Raw genomic sequence first — 5,274 nt, forward strand, 5'->3', positions numbered from 1 at the left:
AAATGGCGACTCCACTGGGGATATAAGTGTTAAAAACCTTGGTTTTTCATCCAAACCAATGGTTGACCTGTTGCTGGTCCAGCCCCAATGAGGAATTAGGGATGCCAAATTCCCCCTCAAACAAGAGAGGTCCTGCCTAACCTCTGTGTCATATCATGTGTTTGTTGCATATATATTTGTTTATTTTGTTTATTCTGTATCGGGAAAGGGCTTGATTCCCCCTTGTGGTGAGAAATCCTATACCCGGATTTGAGTGCAACATAAGATAGGATGGAGGATGTCTTCCCGGTGAAGGCCCTCTAATCTTGGTTCACAATTCTACTCTTGGGATTTTCCTGGCTGGTTGTGATTAACTGCGCCACTGCATTCCGAGACTGATTTGTACCAAGAGGACCTAGAAACACATTAACCCCCACTTAAAGCCTTTTTAGGACGTAGAGCGGTGATTACGGAAGTAATTGTTACGCAGATACTACACTCAGAGGAAACTCTCTTATAGATACCAATCAACGTATCTTTAAGGTTGAGCAAAAACTCTGAGACCCCTAGAACCCGTTCTACAGGTACAATAATCCTTAACCTTAGTTTACCATTGGGGCGGGGTTTGCGTTTTGACTTCATGACCACTATACCCTTCAACGCCATGTTTGTTTAAAACTCTTGTGTGTGCATTCATGCATTCATGCATCATTAATTAAATAACAACTAAAAACAAACAAAAAGAGTCTTTTTCGAGTCGTTTTTCAAGGAAACTAAATAACGAACGTTTTGAACTTCATAGAAAGAGAGAAACGGAGAAAGGACTTAAGGATCTATACCATGGATTACGGAAGAAAAAGAGCTAGGAAATACACCTTCAAGATTCCCCAGGTCGAGGAACTGGGTAAGCTCGGAAAATTGGTGGTCAACCCCCAGGCTTTCAAGGAGAAGTATGGAAAACTTCTGCCTTTGCTCAATACCAACATTGTGGATGGAATCCTTCCCACCTTGGTACAGTTTTACGATCCAACGTATCACTGCTTCACCTTTCCAGATTATCAGCTCATGCCTACGTTGGAGGAGTACTCTCGTCTGATTGGAATACCCGTGTACGCGCAAGATCCGTACTCCGGTTTGGAAAAGAATCCTGACGACATTATCATTGCTGCAACTACTCCTTTGAACGTAGTCGACATCAGAACTCATATGGTGAGTAGAGGAGGAATTCAAGGATTGCCCTCCAAATTCCTGTTCGATCAAGCTCGGTACTTCGTCAGCATCCAAGATATGAGTGCTTTTGAGGAAGTCTTGGCTTTGCTTATCTACGGATTGTTTTTGTTCCCTAACATTAACGATTTCGTTGACATCAATGCAATTAAGATCTTCTTAATTGGAAATCCAGTTCCAACCTTGCTTGCGGATGCTTATCACTCTATGCATTCAAGAAACCTGCAGCGAGGAGGATTAATTACATGCTGCGTACCGTTGTTATACGAATGGTTTGTTTCACACCTGCCGAAGTCTAGCACTTTCTGGAATATGAGGGATGGCCTTTACTGGTCACAGAAGATCATGTCTCTCACTCATACGGACATTGAGTGGTGTAGTCCTGACAACGACGAAACCAAGATCATCTTCAGTTGCAGAAGTTTTCCCAACATACCCCTTATTGGAACTAAGGGAGGAATCAGTTACAATCCAGCTTTAGCCCGTCGTCAATACGGCTATCCCATGAAAAATATACCAAGTAATATCCAATTGGAAGGTCTGTTCTTCAAGAACATCGACGATCATGGCAACATGCTGAAGAAGGAAATTGTCCATGCCTGGCGTCTTGTACACAGCAAAGGGAGAAGATTGTTAGGAAAACATCTTTGCATCTCCCTGGATCCTTACCTTCAATGGGTACGCATTAGAGCATTCAAGCTCAGGATGCCATATCAACATCAAGAACCCATTCCCCTAAGGGAACCAATTTACCTTTTTTCCACCAATGTTGAAAAACTGCAAGAGGCATTAAACAAGGTATGCCAAGAAAGGAATGCTTGGAGGAACAAGTATCGAATTGTCAACACGGAAAATGTTGAGATTCAAAACATCCTAAGAAGGAAGGATGAGTTACTTGAAGTACTCGATCGACAAGTGACACAATCATCACTTTCTCATCATATCCCTCCTGCTTCCTGGATCATCGATCAGCTCACGTCAGAGAACGCTCAGCTCAAGAAACAGAAGAAAATGTTAGAACGTGAAGTCGGCTCATCATCAAAGTTTTAGAGTCCTTTCTCTCAGTTTCTCTGTATTTCTCTTTTCAAAGTGTGTAAAAACGGCATTTTTGCTTAATTAATAAAAGTTTGATGTTTCATAACGTAATTATGGTGTTTCCTTGAAAAATAATAACTTAATTGCATATCATACATCGCTTTAGTCGTACGCACTGACACGAGAATTGTCGCGGATCTAAGAGACACTTTCCTTTCTCCAGAGAAAGAGAGGAGGAGAAGGAGGTGAACCAAGACTTTCAAGCTGTCTCATCAATACAACACTCGTTCAAGTCGCAGGAAAAAAATGGAAGACTTTGAGCAAGAGAATGAAGAACTCAGAGAAGAGATTAATACTCTCAAAGGTACTGTTGAAAGACTCAATAGTATGGTAGAAGCCCTGGTAGTTGCGCAGAATCGACCAACGCCAGAAGAACCGCAAAGGACTGTGGTTTCCGAGATTGTTTCTACTCCTATTCCTCAGTATACCATGCCGCCCGATCGACCTTGGGGCATGCCGTATAACTTTACTCCAGAAGGGTACATACCTCCAGCTTCTGAAGCTCCAAAAGTCACCATGGATATGCGTCCACCGGAGGGTTACAAACCTCTGGAAATTGAAGTTCCAAGAGCAACGGCAATGGGTTTCGCACAACAGAACGCTGAGATTCCAAGATCTGCTGTCATGGCTTCTCCACGACCGATTATGCATACTTTTCCCCCGCATGGCGGGCAAGTATATCATCACGCTCCGAGTGAGGATGCTGGCGTGTATGAAAGATTGGACGAGTTCCAGGAACAGTTTCTGCAAATGCAGAAGGAACTCAAGACTCTTCGAGGACAAGATCTATTTGGAAAGAACGCTGCAGACCTCTGTCTGGTTCCAAATGTTAAGATTCCTCACAAATTCAAAGTACCAGAGTTTGAGAAGTACAAAGGGAATTCATGCCCACAAAGTCATCTTGTAATGTACGCTCGAAGAATGTCAACTCAGACTGATAATCAACAATTGCTCATTCATTATTTTCAAGACAGCCTGACTGGTGCTGCACTCAAATGGTACATGAACTTGGACAGTTCAGAGATTCGTACTTTTCGAGACCTCGGAGAGGCCTTCGTCAAACAGTATAAGTACAATCTGGATATGGCTCCCGACAGAGATCAACTCCGGGCCATGACTCAAAAAGATAGAGAAAGCTTCAAGGAATACACTCAGAGATGGCGTGAAGTTGCTGCTCAAATTTGTCCACCACTTGAAGAGAAAGAAATGACAAAAATCTATCTCAAAACTTTGAGTCCATTTTACTATGGACGAATGGTTGCAAGTGCACCAAGTGACTTTACCGAGATGGTAAACATGGGTGTACGTTTAGAAGAAGCAGTTCGAGAAGGTCGCTTGAACAAAGAACCAGAATCTTCTGTTGGTCCAAGGAAGTATGGAAGTTCTTTCCAGAAGAAAAAGGATCAAGATGTCAGCAATGTCTTGCACAAAATCAAGAAGAAATTCCAACCTCAAGTTGCAACAATAACTCTGGTTGTTAACTCAGCACCAGCTTATCAACCTCAGGTTTCGCAACAACAAATTCAACAAAGGTCGCAGCAACCTCAGCAGCAGGTTCGACCTCCAAATTACAACAATCGGGCTCCAAGGTATCCTGCCTTTGACCCCGTACCAATGCCGTATGCAGAATTGTTTCCAACATTACTGGCAAAAGGACTCATTCAAACAAGGAGTCCTCCAAATCCTACAAACAGTTCCTCACCATGGTATAAGGCTGACCAATCTTGTCCCTATCATCAGGGGGCACCAGGTCACAATATTGAGAACTGTTTCCCTTTCAAGATTGACATCCAACGATTAGTAAAGAGCGGAATGCTATCCTTCAAAGATACTAATCCAAACGTCCAAGCAAATCCTTTGCCGCAGCATAAAGAAGCTTCAGTAAATCTGATAGATCAACACCCCAACGTCATTCAAATTTACGACATTCGTCAGATAGGGGAAAATCTTGTCAAGATGCATGCTAAACAAGCTGGGTACGGTCATGTACCACCTCACAACTACTTCACATGTGAAATTTGTCCAAAGAATAATCAAGGATGTGCCGTAGTTCAAGCTGCATTACAAGAACAAATGGACTTAGGATGGATTCAACATATCCGAGTCAGAACTGAATATGACATCAACATGGTTCAAGGATGTCCAGGAGAATACAAAATCTACAAAGTTGAAGATCTCGAAGGATCGGTAGTCAGGTTCCACAAAACTTTAAATGGACTTGCCTACTTTGGAACAGATTTCCACGCTTACAGTAGATGCAAAATCTGTCGAAGAAATTCACGAGGATGTTTGCGTGTTTGCAACGACATTCAAAAGCTGATGGATGACAATACCATTACTGTTCTTGCCAACAGAGAAGATGACAAAGTCTTTACCGTATCTCCTCAAATTAATCAAGTTGAACCTATGCAAGTTAAGTATGATAGCAGGAAGGCAGCAGTTGCGCCACTAGTCATCTACTTACTAGGTCCTGTACTGTATGAGTCTGACAAGGCTATACCATACAAGTACAATGCTACATTCATTGAAAATGGTAAGGAAATACCATTACCGTCTGTTGTCAACATTGCTGATATTAGTCGAGTCACCAGAAGTGGACGAGTCTTCAACAGAACAACAGAAAATGTGGAGAAACCTTCAGAGGAAGTACCACATAGGCAAGACAATCATCCGACCAATGCTGTTCAAGCGAAAGAAAATGATGAGATCTTGAAGTTAATCCAGAGGAGTGAATACAACATTGTAGATCAATTACTACATACTCCGTCTAGGATTTCTGTCCTTTCTCTGCTATTGAGTTCTGAAGCTCATAGGGAAGCTCTACAGAAAGTTTTGGAACAAGCTTTCGTAGAACCAAGTGTTACTATAAGCCAATTCAACAATATCGTTGCCAACATTTCCGCCGGAACTAACCTAAGTTTCTGTGACGAAGATCTTCCTGAAGAAGGAGTGGACCACAATCTTCCACTTCAC

The sequence above is a fragment of the Vicia villosa genome, unplaced genomic scaffold (assembly GCF_029867415.1).
Source record: "Vicia villosa cultivar HV-30 ecotype Madison, WI unplaced genomic scaffold, Vvil1.0 ctg.000839F_1_1, whole genome shotgun sequence".
NCBI classification, from domain to species: domain Eukaryota; kingdom Viridiplantae; phylum Streptophyta; class Magnoliopsida; order Fabales; family Fabaceae; genus Vicia; species Vicia villosa.